Source organism: Lactuca saligna, chromosome 6, assembly GCF_052625555.1.
Source record: "Lactuca saligna cultivar CGN05327 chromosome 6, ASM5262555v1, whole genome shotgun sequence".
NCBI lineage: Eukaryota > Viridiplantae > Streptophyta > Magnoliopsida > Asterales > Asteraceae > Lactuca > Lactuca saligna.
In genome coordinates, this window is record NC_136422.1 from 39989478 (window position 1) to 40007326 (window position 17849).

Consider the following 17849-nt stretch of genomic DNA (forward strand, 5'->3'; position numbering starts at 1 on the left):
TCCAACAAATGAACAAGAACTTTGGAGTCAAAAATTGACCTCAATGAAGATGATGATGATAACGACGAACCGGGAAAAAGGTCACCTTACGACGCCCAATGGAAGAGACAAGACGAAAAATACGACATCTTCATCGAAAAGGGACAAAGGTAAAAAAATCCGTTTATTCGGAACCAAATTTCGTTCAAATGCTTTTGCAAAAACTTAATGATCATCTTAACTTTCTTCAAAAAAAAGTTAGATTACAAAACCGCAATCAACGACTTGAAAATTATAAACACACCACTTTATCCGATCTTCCGCTCGATCAACTTGAACTTTTCAACAAAACTCGAATGCAAGATGAAAGACAAATATAAAGATTTATATTTTTAGGTCTTAATGTAATTTTTAATTTAAGCGTAAAATTATTTTTATTTTATGTTTTTTAAGTGTAATTTTTATTTTCACTTTTAGCAATGTATTTTTAATTTGGTTTAATGGAATTTTAGTTCACTTTTAGAAATCTTGTATTTTTATTAAAATTGAAAAAATAAAAAAATATAAAATTATTTAATGATATGGAGTGGTTGATATTTCCTAAATAGAGTAAGTATTGGTAAGAATATAATGAGATGATGTGTTATTGAGATGACATATTTTTGGAATAAATATGTACAGCCTAAGATAACATTTAATTGACGTCTTTTAATTTGTTAAATGCTAGATTTTTTTGGAAACAGTAACTTTTATAAAAAGAACCAACGACTAGCAAGAAACTAGTGAAGGAACAAACCAGCAGACGGAAACATTATTCAAACTAAAGTAAATACAAAAACAACAAACGAAAATTAAAGACATCACCCAAACGGATATGTTGATCATTCTTCCCAAGTGCACATTACTTGTTAAATGCTAGATGTGTGGCAGTTTTAGTATGGATAGGTTGTTACTGCTGATTAAACCGAGTATTGCTAAGTCCCTATTGTAATTTGTTTTGGTGCTACTTGCTATCGTTTAATCTTATTGTCGTTTCAAAAGAAAAAATAAATATTGATCCACTTATTCACAAGCCAACATATTTTGCTAGTGTTTGAATAATTTTTTAGTTCAAAAAAATTCATTAAAAATTATGCTACATTAGCTAGTAACATATAAAAAAATACTGATCCGCTTATTCACAAGCGGGCATATTTTGCTAGTTATTGAATAATTTTTTTCGTTCAAAAAAATCAATTAAAAATTATAAAAACAAGGTGATAACTAAATACTACAAATTTAGTTGGAATATACGTTGGATGAATATTTATCGGCTAGCAATACTAATCTACAGTATAACGAAACACGCCATCATATAATGACATCTAAAAGAATCCAATATTCTCAATCAAATGTGCCAATCGGAGCAAATTAATGAGCTACAGGTCATAAAAATTACACATAATCCTCAAGAAGTCAAGATCAATAATGCGATCTTGCCACAATAAAAAAAGATGGTTGAAGATTAATACGTTCGTTAACCAATTGCATGCATAAAGCAAGAAAAATAATGAAAATAATTAGTGAGACGTCCAGTATAATCTCAAATTGAAAACATCGACGATGTGATTCATGAAAATTCGTAATTCTATTTGCGTTTTATCCCAATTCTAAAGAAGCAAAACAATCTTGAAAAAATCTTCATTGATTGATGTCGGAGGCATCAGGAACCTGAAACAAACCGAGGCCGGCGGCTCCACGAGGCGGAGAAAACCCCAGAAACTTCTGCAAATTCGTCCTGATACTCATCGAACACAAGAAATACAAAAACGCCATTGAACAATCCGTCGGATCGTCTCCCCGTAAACCTCTATGACTCATCTTCTGCACAATACTCACCGGCACAAATGGCAACTTTCCGACTGCTTTTCCTTCATACAGACTGTTCATAACCCCAAAGACAACAGCCAGAACCAGTGCAACGACGGCGCTAGATTTGAATTTGGAGAGGGATAAATCTCTGCTGGAATCTTTCAGGGAGGTTTCGACCCGGTTGATCTTTTTCGCTTTGGATGTTTTTACAGTTGTTGGAGTCGTTTTCATGGTTTCGAGTTTCTTGGAGGCTTTATCGATGGTGGACTTGAGGGATTTGTAAGAGGTGCGGCGGTAGATCAAGAGCCATGAGATGGCTTCGCAGACAATGGCGGTGATTAAGGAGATTCCGGCAATGGTCAGGCTGTCGGAGTACAGGAAAGTTGTTGCCATTGTTGACGATGAAGAATAGGGGGCAGGGAGAGGAAAATATAGAGGATTGAAACAATTGGAGAGTTTGTGATCGATGTACCTTGACTGTGAAGCTTCGTTGATTATTAACAACAAAATCGAGGTTGTTATGATTTGGATAAGTTATACTTTTGGTGTTTGGATAGAACTTAAAATTCATTATTGAATCATCATAACTCCAAATTATACTTAAATGGTTTTTATAATTTTGATAAATTAATTTTATAGCTTTGGTATAAGCGCATTTGATAGAATGTGATCTCGAATTTGGTGTTCTTAATAAGTAAAGTAATCCGATCCAAACGAAATGGAAGAAACATGAATGTGAAATCGAATGAATAAATGTTTGGAGTACGGCTCAAGGTTACTACCACTCAAATGTATCACTTGAAACACTTGAATCTACTCTAATAAACGAAGATCCTTTTTGCCACATATCAATTTTTTCATAAACTTTGACGCTTGTCATTTTGTGATAATTTTGAAATAAATAATATTCATATGTCAATTATGGTTTTTTCTAATTTTTAAAATTAAAAAAGCACATAATACTTATAGTTATATATATATATATATATATATATATATATATATATATATATATATATATATATATATATATAAAGTATCAAATGTTTTAATATTATAGTAAATTGCAATTAATATGTTTCTTGATTCCTTATTTTAATTTTTATTATAAAAAAATACTTATTATTTATATTTAATAATTTATTTTATTTAATTAATCCGTGTAATACACAAGTTTTACACATAGTAATAAAAGATATCTATTGTTAAGTAATGGGGATTGAGAAGTGGTTTATGTTTAACCTACTCAAAAAGGTGCTGACAACTTAACACGACATGAGCTTCACTACACACTCACTATCAATCCACATACATTTAAAAATTGTTACCACTCTATTTTATTAATTTTTTTTTTAATTTGAAAAAAAAAAGTATTTTTTTTTTATTTTGTCCAACTCCAATAAAAAAAAGTCAGAAGCTTCAACCAATCATTTTGTGCGTCTTTGCCCGTCTCATCTACCACTCCACAACCAACCTATCAGCCTTTGGGGTGGTGTCCACTAGTGGGTTAGTGTGCTACATAGAAAACCATGTGTGACTTACTCTCTCCGTACCTCTTAGTCTTAGACTATGGAGAGTGGTCACCACCAATCTACTGAAAAAGTGTTGTCACCTCTACGTCACGTCAATTTCACCACCAACCCACTAGACATAGTAAATGGTTACCACTCTACAATTTTCTTTTTTCTTTGTTTTTTTAAAATTTTATGATTAAATTAAATAAAAACATAATAAAATATTTTAGATTAATTGAAACCACGTTACATTAATTAAAAAACATAGAAAATTAAACCTAAAAAATAGAAAATTAAACCTAAATTACTAAAAAACATAAAAACACATAGAAAATGAAAACTAAAATACTAAAAACACATAAAAATAACATAGAAAATTAAACCTAAATTACTAAAAACCTTAAAAACATAGAATCTAGTTGCGCTATTTGTCGAGAACTTCTTGTTGAAGTTTTAAAAACATTCTTAAATTTTCCGGATCGAGATTATGTTGCGACACCGTGTTTATAATTTGAAGATCAGTGAGTCCCAATTGTCGCCGTTAAGCTTCCACCATTGATTCAATTTTTTTTTTCTAACAAATGTAGAGTTTTCTCTATTTTCTCCGCTAGTACGTCCTTGTTGATTGATTTTCCGCTAGAAGACGCCCCCTTTCTCGCTTTGTCCCTTCCCAGGGTCGGCGAAGTTGGACGTCCAGTGGACCCTCTCTCTTGGTGGCGTCGAACTCATCATTGAGGTCGAGGTTAATAGCAATGTACGACTCGGACATTCTCGGCCTTTTGTTGGAGCCGGTGGAAGATCTCGAATGCGCCTTTTCCGGATAAATGACCAATTTTTGACTATTGTGACAAACTTCCCACGCTTTTTGGTTGGCAAATGGTTTACCATTGTTGGTAATTTTGTATTGGTACAACGCGATTGATAAAATGTTGAAATCTTTGCTACCACTTCTATGCATATTCTTAAGATTGTCAAATACGCCGTTAAATTTGGTGTAAGCCGCTCAAAGGTCACGCCATTTTGCATTGACTGAGTCGTATGTCCGACTCATTTGTCTTCCTAATAACGTGTGGAAGTGGTCTAAAACACGATTCCAAAAGCTTTGACCCGTTTACGCGTTGCCGACATCCTCGTCTTGTGATATGAAAATTCAAGCTTTAGCTAAAGTTTCCTCCTCCTCAGCGGTCCATTGCATACTTTTGTTTTTCATTGGATCTTTTGATTTTTTTTGTCTTCTACGGCTTGGTTGTGTTTCTTCAACCCGTTCGTCGTCGTCGTCATTGTCGGGGTTTATAGGTTGAGATTGAGATAATGGAACTTGAGGTGGTTGTGAAGGTTGTGTGTGAAATTTTTGACGTTGAGAAGTTTGGGGTTGAGATTGCGAAGAATGTTATTGTTGAAAGGCTTGAAATTGGGGTTGATTGAATTGTGGTTGTAACATCCATAAAAATCATGCCAAATTTAAAACTTTTTAAAACATTTCAATAATTATTACAAAACTTGTTTTCAAAATGTTTTAGTGTAAGAACATCCCCAAATCAAATCAATAACTATAAGCCCGAAGCTTAGCGAGTTTCCCCATCATACCAACGCCATACAATCAAAATCATATCATACAATCAAACATCATGCATAATGAGCCTTCGGCCTGACTGGACCGCCTCACAGGCCTTTAGTCTATCTGGACCGCTCTCCGAGCTTTCGGCGCGTCTGGACCGCCTTACAGGGCCTACAGCCTATCCGGACCGCTCGCCAGGCCATCATGCATAATGAGCCTTCAGCCTGACTGGACCGCCTCGCAGGCCTTCAGTCTATCTGGACCGCTCTCCGAGCTTTCGGCGCGTTTGGACCGCCTTACAGGGCCTACAGCCTATCCGGACCGCTTGCAGGGCCTCCAGTCTATCCGGACCGCCATGTGTATGTTGGCCTTCAGCACAAAGCAGGATTGACTCAACCCAACCCCCAATCAAACAAACATGTGCAAATAAATATCATACGCTAGCATATTTAACAGTCAAACCGATCTAACAGATAACTAATCATAGCAACATCCTATAACCAGAATACAGACCTAACCGATCACTAACATAACATCATCCTATATACCAGGATACCGACCTAACCAGGTCACTAAGCATATCACCATCCTAACTACCAGGATGTAAATTAATAAGCATATCATGCAATAACTCGGATACAAATCCGAAAAGGGCCGACATTGGTGCCTTCGACCCTGTTAGTATAGTGAGGACAACTCACCTCTCAAGTAGCTCGAAATGATAATATTGAAATCCTCCAAATACAACTCCAACACCAACACCTACATCCACCAATGATCCAATTCCATAAATTCCCAAATTACCAAAATACCCCCATAAGTCAAACCGGTAAACCCTTAGTCAAAGTCAAAGTCAACGATCAAGGTCAACAATCCATGTTGACCCAACTCATCGAGTGCAACTCACTGACTTGTCGACTCCTTCCAGAACTCGAGAAATACTGAAGATCCTAGATGACTCTCCGAGTTCCCAGGCAACTCGTCGAGTCCATACGTGTCCATAAGTCAGAAAAACCCTAACTGACTCATCGAGTCGTCTTGCCGACTCGCCAAGTTCATGCAGAAACCCACAACAGCTAATCTTCATCGGACTTTCCGAGTTGACCATGCAACTCGTCGAGTCCCTTCAGTCCATTTCCAATTTAGGCGTTTTTAAGCTACCCCAAAGATCCAAATTATATATCCAGCTTCCTAAGGCACAGATTCCACGTAAAGTTGCAAACGTTACATGCATGCAAGGTCGTAAAGGCTTGGAACACCAAAAACCAAGTATAGAATGAGGTTTAGGGCATGTTGAGAGGTCAATACGAGATAAAGTTGATAGCTTTATGAATTTGGTACCTAGAGTAGTCAATATCTGAAGTTACAACTTCAGATCATGGCCAATACCCGAAATGGCTCACATATATGCTAAAAATGGCCCTAAACTGAAGCATGTAGAGATCTTACCAGAGAGAAGTCAAAGTAACGACTTGTTACCTTCAAAATGATGCCAAGTGAGGTAAAGTCAGATTCACGAGCTCTTCTTTGCTCCATGCTCCTTAATCTCCAAACCTTCTTCACAAAATGCACCAAATCACTCTTTAAATCTCACAAACACTCAATAACAAGATCTAGAGTGATTAGGGTTTCTTCTGGCCGTCAAGAGGTGGTAAGGGACTGTAGGTAAGTACTTAAGGTCCTTTAAATAGGGTACAAATCATAAAAATTAGGGTTTCGTCTTCCAGCTTCTACTCGTCGAGTCCGAGTCCTACGACTCGTCGAGTAGGTCCAATAATCCACACGGGCTAACACGCCTCTACACGACGAGTTGGGGCAACCAACTTGTCAAGTAGGTTCATAAACATATACATAATGATTTAAAACTTATACCTAGGATTCAGGGTGTTACAATTCTCCCCCACTTGAACTAGACATCGTCCTCGAAGTCTGCTGCAGCGAATAAGTCTGGGTAGTGCTCCTGCATCTCTACCTCCGGCTCCCATGTCTACTCGAATCCCGTCTTGTGATCCAATTGTACCTTTACCATAGGTACTTCCTTGTTCCATAGAACCTTTACCTTCCTCTCAAGAATGTCCATTAGCCTCTCCACATAATTCAGGCGCTCGTCGACTTGAATATCGTCTAATGATACCACTGCCCCCTCCTCTGCTATGTACTTCCGCAACTGTGACACATGGAAAGTGTTGTGGACCTGACTAAGCTCCTCCCGGAGATCCAGTCAATAAGCCACCTTGCCAACCCTGACAATGATCCTGAACGACCCAATGTATCGGGGACCCTATTTTCCCCTCTTCCTGAAGCGAATCACACCCTTCCATGGTGAGACCTCTAGGAGTACCATGTCCCCCACCTGAAAGTCCAGCTCAGATCGACGTCTATCAGCGTAACTCTTCTGCCAACTCTAAGTGGTCTGCAGCCACTGTCTGATCTGTTGAATCCTCTCGGTAGTCTGCAGAACTAACTCTGTCCGTCCCATCACCCGCTGACCGATCTCACCCCAACATACTGGGGTGCGACATCTCCATCCATACAACAACTCATATGGTGGGGCACCAATATTGGAATGACAACTGTTGTTGTATGAGAACTCTACAAGGGGTAGGTAGGAGTCCCAACTCCCACAAAGATAATAACGCAGGCTCTCAGCATATCCTCGAGAGTCTGTATGGTCTGCTTACTCTGACCGTCTGTCTGCGGATGATAGGCTGTGTTGAAGTGCAGCCGTGTACCCAGTTCCTCGTGGAACTTCTGCCAGAAATGGGAGGTAAACCGTACGTTGTTGTCTGAGACAATAGATAATGGCACCCCATGGCATGCAACGATCTCGCAGATATACAAGTCGACCAGCTTCTCGGCCAATGAACTCTTCCGTATCGCTAAAAAGTGGGTGCTCTTGGTCAATTGATCCATGATGACCCAAATAGCGTTGAAGCCCTTCGCTGTCCTTGGCAGCTTGGTGATGAAATCCATCGTGATATGTTCCCACTTCCACATGGGATTCTCCAGGGGCTGTAGCTATCCATGTACCCTATGATGCTTGGCCATGACATTCGACAGGTCAAGTGCCTCTCAACATACCACGCAATCTTCCTCTTCATTCCTGGCCACCAGTAACTCAAACGTAAATCCCGATACATCTTGGTAGCCCCCGGATGAATAGAATAGCAAGACTTATAAGCCTCTGCCAAAACAATCTGTCTGACCCCACCAGACATCGGAACCCAGACTCGACCATAGCGGGTCAATAGTCCCTGATTATCCTGCACGAATCAAGTGTTCTCACCCATGATCTTCTCAAGTTTCCAATTCTCCTGACGCATACCCTCCGCCTGAGCTTATTTGATCAAACCCACAAGTGGAGAATCCACCAATATCCTCATACATGTTGCTGGGTAGAAGATCCAGCTTACTTGTGGCTCAGGGCGTTCATAACCACGTTTGCTTTGGTGAGCCTAAACGGCATCACCACGAACTCGTAATATCCATAATGAGTTTGGAATGCGGTCTTCTCCACGTCTTCCTCCTTAACCCTGACCTAATGGTACCCAAACCCCGGGTCTATCTTGGAGAACCCAGATGCCCTCTTACAACTAATTGAAAATATCATATATCCTCAAGAATGGATAACGGTTCTTCACCGTCAACTTGTTCAACTCCCGGCAGTCAATGCACATCCGGTGTGAACCATCCTTCTTCCAGACAAAGAGGATCGACGCTCCCCACGGAGAACTGCTTGGACAAATGAACTGCTTGTCTAATAGTTCTTGTAGCTGTGATGATAGCTCTTGCATCTCTGGCAGTGCCAACAGGTACGACGCCTTGGCGATAGGGCCGCACTTGGAACTAGGTCGATCCTAAAGTCAACCTACCTCTATGGAGGCACTCTGTGTAACTCCTCCGGAAATACGTCAGCAAACTGGAACCGTGGTTTGATCCACCACGCACGCTAAATAACCCACACACCCATGCTGAATGTACTACCAAGCCCTGGAAACTGAACAAAACCCTGACCCCAATATGGTACCCTCGCCATAGACAACCAGTTCTCCCCCACTTGGGGTTCGAACTACCACGCACTGACCCTCGTAGTCGATCATGGCGCCGAAGAGACTAAGCCAATCCTTACCCACAATCACACATACATCCCCCATGGGAATTAGAATCAAGTCTATCAGAAAATGTACCCAGAAGATCTCCAGCACACAACCCCGATAGATCGAAGAAGCGAAAACCATGTGTTCGTTGGTGATAGAGACTCACAACGGACACTCTAGCTCTCCTACTGGCACATCGGATTACCTACTAAATGTATGAGAGACAAACGATCAACTTGCCCCGAGTCGAATAATACCAAAGTAGGCAATGAGTTCACTAAGAATGTACCTAACATGGTACAACACATATAAGCATAAAACAAATATAATCAATAAGATAAGGGATAGAGACATACCAGCCACCACGTTTGGTGCTGCCTTGGCCTCCTCTGCTGTAATCTAGAAGGCACATCCCTGAGTCCTCAGGGGCTCCGCTCTGCCCTGCCTCTCATCAGTAATCCTTAGTGTAGCCGATGCTAGAGCCTATGTCATCCTAGCAGCAAGTTGCAGACAATTGGTCTTCACGTGACCAACCTGATGGCAGTGGTAACAGATCCTCATATCCTGAACCGGGGCTGCCTGGCGTCACTCCTCCTCAAAATTCACTCCTTTCCACATTTATGGCACGAACTGCTCAACCTATAAACCCCCAAGTGAACCTTCCCGCACTTGCCACAAGTGCGTCCCTGCTGTCCCCCTGACTTGGAATCAGCGGTCTTAGATCGCTTTGGCACTGGCTGTGACTGTACTTGGGCCTGCCTCTGCTCTCTCAGTTGTAACTCAATCTCAAGCTCCTATCGCCTAGCGGCCTCCTGTAACTCCAGTAAAGTATCACATCGTTGGGTAGCAACAAACTAATGAATGTCAGTCTTGAGCATGCTCAGATAACATCTCATCTGAGCCTGCTCAGAAGCAAACTCCAGGCAGAACATTTCCCTCTCTGTGAACATATGGGTGATCTCAATCACCGTCTACACATCCTGTATCAACTCCAAGAACTCCTGAGCTAACCGTTCCTGCTCGACCCGTGGAATGTAGCGAGCGCGGAACATATCCCTTAACTGCTCCCAAGTAACCGCAACTCTCTAATCATCCGAATACGACCCAGTCATCAACCTCCACCAGTCCTTTGCTCCGGACCTCAGCATGTTTAGGGCACATTTGACCTTCTGGTAAGTAGGACATGAGCACGTGAAGAAACAACCCTCCACGCCAGACAGCCACCTCATGGCTCTGATTGGATCCTGTGTCCCGTCAAATGTGTTGGGTTTTGCGTACTATAACACTCCTATGGTGAACATGCAACCCTAGATGATTTGGATCTAAGTTTTCTCTATTATACTTGCAATATTGTTTCCAAAGCATGAAACCTGAACTAGTATACAAAATTTTGAGATATACAACATAAAACCAAAATAGATGAATACCTCTTAGTGTAGCTTAGAGTTCTTGGCCTTCAAAAGCTTTAACACCTCAAATGTGATGCCTCTAATGTGTCACAAACACCAAGTGCAAAAGGAGGCTTATGATAAGTGGCTAGGTAGCTCAAAATCGGTTATGACTCTTCTTAGAATGCATGGGGGCGATTTGGTGATTATGGGGTTCCTTTTATAGTGTGGGAAATTCTAGGGTTTCATCCATGAAAACCCTAATTCACCATGACCCTTCATATCTCTTAGGTTACATGGGTTAAAGCTTTATGGACTATCACATATGTTTATCCCACCTTAATCAACCATGGATCATTAGCCCAACTATAAGTATTACTGATTTACATAACCAGTCCCCGTATATTTAATCAGTCTTTTTTGATCACTAAATTAATTCCAAATTAATTCTTGATCAATACTAATTAAAGAATATGATTTCTCAATTAATATATTATACTTATAATATATTAATAAATCACAAATAACCTCTTCTCAAAAAGTCCATCCTATCAAATTGCTCTGGTGAAGGCAAGCCAAAAGGACCATGCTACTATTGGGTCAAGTTCATACTAATTATAGTCATGGGCTTAGACACCTAATCCAACAAAATTTCGGGGGCTTCGTGTTATCGAATTCCTGGTACTGAAAAGCTCACCAGATCCTCCCCATGATGCTGTTACAGCTGCTATAGCTGCTGCGGCGGCCGTCTCAGCAATCGCTGCATAGCGCTTGTCAAAATACTCAACCATAGCAGTCTTAATAGACACAAACATCTACGACAACTATTCCCAGAACAGAGTAGTGATCTCATATTGCAGGATCTCTTAGATCCTAACATCCAGCTCATCTGGCCTCATCCGACCAACAACCTCGGGCAATGTCGGTCCTTCCTGACCGCCATATCCTGATCCTGATCCGGATCCAGTCACAGAGCGTCTCGTAACCACATACTAGAAATACACTAGGAAAATATCAGATAATTCGTATAAATAATACGGAACCAACTCCTAACTAAACCGTAGGGGTTGTGACTTCTTTGCTACGCGTATGGGTCATGTGCTTTCAGTAGTATAGTCCCATACTACCTTCCACACCTACCCATATTTGTCTCAAGTATCATCACAATGCCCTAACAATATATATGTAAACTTGGTGAGCGCTCAATCCTCACTCCTAGAGGAATGCTAAATATCCCATACTAGCCTCCCATCCTCGCACGACATACCCATGAAACTTCCACCAACCCTGCAACACTCGTGTATGCTAACCAAACATAACGCTGGACCTTATAGACTTTCGAATACCCGATCCTACCCTAAGCCCTTCATCACACAAAAAAAGGAAATAAGGCCAAACCAAACATTCTCAGGCTATAAGATCTTAATTATGTACGACCGTTAAGCAACTATAGTAATGATGCCAAATTCGTATAAGGAAAAACCCTAGGCTATTAGGAATCATATAATCAGGTAATTTTCGAAGATCCCTAGCCTAGTACTAGCATGCTGTTCTAACATATCACAAATCAGATAATCCGTAAGGTATTTTGGGGTCTATTCGCAAGCTCCGGCTGATCGTATACTTGCATCCTCCTTTAGTATTTTGAAAACTATTTTAGGAAAAATCATTTCAATATCTTTTCCTTAGTTTGAGACTGGAGAAACACGAGTGTTTCCTCCAATTCACTCAAACCAAGGCTCCGATACCAACTTGTAACACCCATAAAAATCATGCCAAATTTAAAACTTTTTAAAACATTTCAAAACCAATAATTATTATAATTTTTTTTTCGAAATGTATTAGTGTCAGAGTATCCTCAAATCAAATAATGCAAATATAAGGAGGTGCACGATCACGCCTTCACCTTCCCACGATCATCAGAAGTACCTAAAACAAAATTAGTAAAAATAAGCCTGAAGCTTAGTGAGTTTCCCCAATATACCAACGCCATACAATCATAATCATATCATATAAACAAACATCATGCATAATGAGACTTCAACCTGGCTGGACCGCCTCATAGGCCTTCAATCTATCCAGACCGCTTACCGAGCCTTCGGTACGTCTGGACGCCTCGCAGGGCCTACAACCTATCCGGACCGCTCGGCGGGCCTTTGGTCTGACTGGACTGCCTCGCAGGGCCTTCAGTCTATCTGGACTGCCCTGGGTATGTTGGCCTTTAGCACAAAGCTGGACCGCCTCAACCCAACCCCAATCAAACAAACATGTGCAAATAAATATCATACGCTAGCCTATATAACACTCAAACCGATCTAACAGATCACTAATCATAGCAACATCCTATAACTAGGATAAAGACCAAATCGGTCACCTACATCCACCAATGATCCAATTCCATAAATTCCCAAATTACCAAAATACCCCCATAAGTCAAACTGGTAAACCCTTGGTTAAAGTTAAAGTCAACGATCAAGGTCAACATTCCATGCTCACCCAACTCGCCGAGTGCAGCTCACTGACTCATCGAGTCCTTCCAGAACTTGAGAAATCGTGAAGATCCTAGTTGACTCACCGAGTTCCTAGGAAACTTGTCAAGTCCATATGTGTCCATATGTCGGGAAAACCCTAACTGATTCATTGAGTCATCTTGCTGACTCGCCGAGTTCATGCAGAAAACCAGAAACGACTAATCTTCATTGGACTTGCCAAGTTGACCATGCAACTCGTCGAGTCCCTTCAGTCCATTTCCCATTTAGACGTTTTTAAGCTAACCAAAGCATCAAATTGTAGATCCAACTTCCTAAGGCACAGATTCCACATAAAGTTGCAAACTTTACGTGCATGCAAGGTCTTAAAGGCTTGGAACACCAAAAACCAAGTCTAGAATGAGGTTAATGTAACGCCCGCAGATCCGGGGTAGTCAATTTAGAGGCAATAGGGGTCGAAAACGACTTTTCGACAAAAGATTATTTAGAATAAATAATCTTAACCAAGTTGTAGAATATGTCACAAGGTTTACGTACATATAAAGAACGCCGAAATCCGAGTTATAACGAAGAAGTTATGGCCCGATGAAGTTTCGCGACGAAACCGACACGGCACCGGGAAACGTAAATAGTGAATTTACGATGGAGGAATTTTTATCCTTAGTGATCTAAAAGAAATTCTTAGAATATGTTAAACCGAGAAAATCCATAAAAAGAACGTCCAAATCTGACTTCGTATGAAGAAGTTATGATTTTTCTAAGATTCGGCTTAACAGTGCACGACCCGAAACTCGAATTTTAGTTTGAGCGGTTTATGGCATACGCGACCTAAATGAGAGTTGAAGATCTCATTAATAGGAACTCAATTGTAAAAATATGGACGAAAATGGAGTTCGTATGAAGGAGTTACGAATTCTTCGCGGCCATTTAACAGTCTAAACGCCTCCTACTATTAAATTTGATACCGGTCGAGAATCAGCCGACAGAGTCTAAATGAAAGTTGTAGATCTTGTTTTTACCTACGCGTAGAAAAAAAGAACGTCGAAAACGGAGCTTGTATGCAAAAGTTACAGGGTTTAGAATCAGCAGGGTGCTGCTGCAAAAGGGGTGACGTGGCTGAATATGGGCCAAGGCTTTCTCCCCAAGGAAAGCCATCAGATGATGGCGAGTTAGTGAGCCGACTCGGAGAGTCTGTTAGAAATTCACCCTATAAATAGAAGTGTCGGGTCTTGTCATTTCTTCACACCTTCAAACCCTTCTTTCTCTCTCTACACTCTCTCTCTAAGCTCCCTAACCCCCCTTAAATCCTAGGTAAACCCCCTAGCACCCGAAGGAAGCCCCGAGGTTCCCGAAGACCCGAGAAAAGAGCCTTTCAGCTCGGGAACGGTGCTCCAGCAAAGACCGGTTTTTGCAAAAAACCCGCTGTAAGTGAGCTACGCCTACGCTATTTTTAATATAGCTTCTAATTAATTATAGTAAAATTATTAGGACCTTAAAATAATTATTTGGGCTATTATTATGAGTTATATTGAGTGTTATTTAACGCTTATATAATAATAATAATAGTTGGACTATTAATTAGTCCCAGTTAACGTCAGACTAAACCCTAGTCATATTGATACTAGGTTTTGTCGAGGAAATTGTTTTAAGAGTAACGAAGTGTTGTCCGAGTGCCGACTCACCATCTTCCCAGGTGAGTGCATGGTCCCTCTCAGCTTACACATAGATATGAAGTATTTTGTATAAATTACATGCTATGTGTGTATATTATCTGAATACTTGCTATCTATGCTGGGTGAACGATTTTATACATGTTTTAAAACTGTATATGTATTTTATATCTACAAATATGTTGGGATAAAACATGGGTAGATGAAATAGTTTCTGTGTGAAAAAAATAAAATGATGAAGAGGTAATATAGACCATGAGGTAAGGGTGAGAGGTGAACCATTAGAGAAGCCTTTTTCCCAAGTGATGGCCCCATCATCCAGCAGAGTATGGATGACAACCACGGACTATTCTTGTAACACCGTAAATTTCAAAACAAAAATTTCAATTTTTATAAAACATAATTCAGTTAATATTCATAAAACAACCATGTTTGAAATTCAATCCAGGTAATACAAAAATCCCAAGATCTCAAAATCATAAATTCCATGCGTGTGTACTGATCAAGCCGGCGCCTTCCCACGGTCGTCACTAGTACCTGAAACAAATAACACCAAACACTGTAAGCACAAAGCTTAGTGAGTTACAAAAAATACCACATACAACACATATTAGCACTCGAGGCTATAACTTTGTGGGTCCTTGCACCCAAACTCTGTGAACCGCAGGTTCTAACTCTGTAAAAATGCACAACATAAATCACAAAGAATAATGTAGTGCAACACAGACACATATATAACATACAAACATTGTATCACATAACTCTAGTTACCTACTCAAGGTAAAGTATAGTGAGAAGACTCACCTCGCGTATCTCGGTAACTCGCAAGTCCCTGAAATCACTCGTGCTCGATCTCCCGATCTATAGTCCTCCTCCAAGATGATGCTATGAGCTCCAAAATTGCAGAATGTCCACTTCCCTTGCCTTCTCTTAGCTAGAATCTCCTTTGCCTTGTCAAACTAAGCTCTAAAGGTCAACAATGGCCTCTTTTCTCTCCCAAAACGCTCAAATATCTTTAGGGTTTCTCTCTAGGGGTTGGTGGTCGCAAATGACGGCCATAAGCCCTTTTAAATAGGTCTTAAACCCTGGAAATTAGGGTTTCATTAAACAATGTGGACTCGCCGAGTCCAGACGCGAACCCGCGTCCAAAATCGCGATCCTAGTCGGCGAGTTTGAGCTCCAACTCGCCGAGTCCACTCACAATTCTTCAAAAAAAAAAATACACTAATAATAAATACTTGGAAATTCCGAGCTGTTACAATTCTCCCCCACTAGAACTAGACTTCGCCCTCGAAGTCTCGCTCTGCAAATAACTCCGGATGTTGCTCGCGCATCTCACGCTCCGGTTCCTAAGTCATCTCGGACCCCTTCCGATGCTGCCACTGAACCAAAACCAAAGGTATCTCCTTGTTCCTCAGAACTTTGATTTTCCGATCTCTGATTGCCACTGGTATCTCAGCATAATTCAGGCTCGCATCCACCTGAATATCCTCTAATGGAACCACTGCCGACTCATCGGCTATACACTTCCGCAATTGCGACACATGGAAAGTGTCGTGAATCTGCCCCAACTCTGCTGGCAAATCCAAACGATAGGCTACCCTGCCTACCTCGCAACTACCCGAAATGGTCCGATATATCGGGGCCCCAACTTGCCCCTCTTCCTGAATCGAATCACTCCTTTCCAAGGAGAGAACTTCAGGAGCACAAAGTTGCCGACCTGGAACTCAAGTTCGGACTGGCGTCTGTCCGCATAACTCTTCTGTCGACTCTGAGCAGTTAGTAACCTCTGTCTGACCTGCTGGGTTTGGCTGATCCATTAAATACTTCAAACTCTTGTGGTCCGTGTATATCGTACACCGAACCCCATACAGGTAGTGACGCCAAATTTTGAGAGCGAACACCGCTGCCCCCAACTCTAGATCATGGGTGGGATATCTCGTCTCATGAGGCTTCAACTGCCTTGATGCGTATGCTATCACATGCCCTCTCTGCATCAGCATCGCTCCCAACCCCAAGATCGATGCATCACAGTATACAACAAAGTCCTCCATTCCCTCCGGGAGGGCTAACACTGGGGCCTCGCATAACCTTTGGCGAAGTGTCTCAAAGGAGGTCTGCTGCTCGGGGGCCCCATGAAAAGGCGACACCCTTTCTGGTCAACCTAGTGAGTGGCACTGCGATCTTAGAGAAATCCCTGATAAATCTCCGATAATAACCGGCCAACCCTAGAAAACTCCTGATCTCGGAGGGTGACCTCGACACCTCTCAACTCATCACTGCATCAATTTTGGTCTGGTCGACCAATATCCCTCCCTGGTTAACAAGATGTCCTAGGAACTGGACCTCTCTCCTCCAGAAATCACACTTGGAGAATTTGGCATAAAGCCTCTCCGATTTCAGAACTCCGAGGATCTCCCTCAAATGCTCCTCATGCTGCTCTCTAGATCTCGAATATACCAAAATGTCATCAATGAATACAATCACCGACCGATCTAACATCGGCCTGCACACCTGGTTCATGAGATCCATGAACACGACCGGGGGATTGGTGAGTCCGAAAGGCATCACCACAAACTCATAATGCCCATAATGCATCCTAAACGTTGTCTTCTGGATGTCCTCATCTTGCACCCTCACCTGATGGTAGCCAGACCTCAAATAGATCTTGGAGAACCAAGATGCTCCCTGCAACTGGTCGAATAAATCGTCGATCCTCAGCAACGGGTAACGGTTCTTGACCGTCAGCTTGTTCAACTCCCGGTAATCAATGCACATCCGGTGTGAACCATCCTTCTTCTTGACAAACAGAATAAGCGCTCCCCACGGCGAGCTGCTCGGCCGAATAAACCCTTTCCCAACAGCTCTTGAAGCTGCAAGGATAACTCTTGCATCTCTGGAGGTGCAAGACGATAAGGCACCTTAGCGATAGGCGCGACCCCCGGGACCAAATCGATACCGAACTCTACTTGCCTCACGGGAGGCACACCCGACAACTCCTCTGGAAAGACATCCGGGAACTCACACACTATAGGAACCTCCTCCACCAACCTCGACCTCTTGGAATCAACCCGTGTATCCGACACGTACGCCACAAAACCCTTACAACCCTGCTGTAGACACTACCTCACCCTAGCGGCTGAACAAAATGCTGATCCAGAACGGGTACCCTCGCCGTACACTGTAAGAACTCCCCCACTAGGGTCTCGTATGGTCACTAGCTGTCGCTTGCAGTCGATAACCGCACTGAACCTGCTTAACCAGTCCATGCCCACAATGACACAGACATCCCCCATGGCAATA

At 41.6% G+C, this 17849-nt stretch overlaps 1 pseudogene; it reads right to left on the minus strand.

The window, feature by feature from the left end:
- Positions 1-1627: 1627 nt before the first annotated feature.
- On the minus strand, positions 1628-11178 carry LOC145002469 (uncharacterized; annotated as a pseudogene).
- Between the last annotated feature and the right edge of the window lie 6671 nt (positions 11179-17849).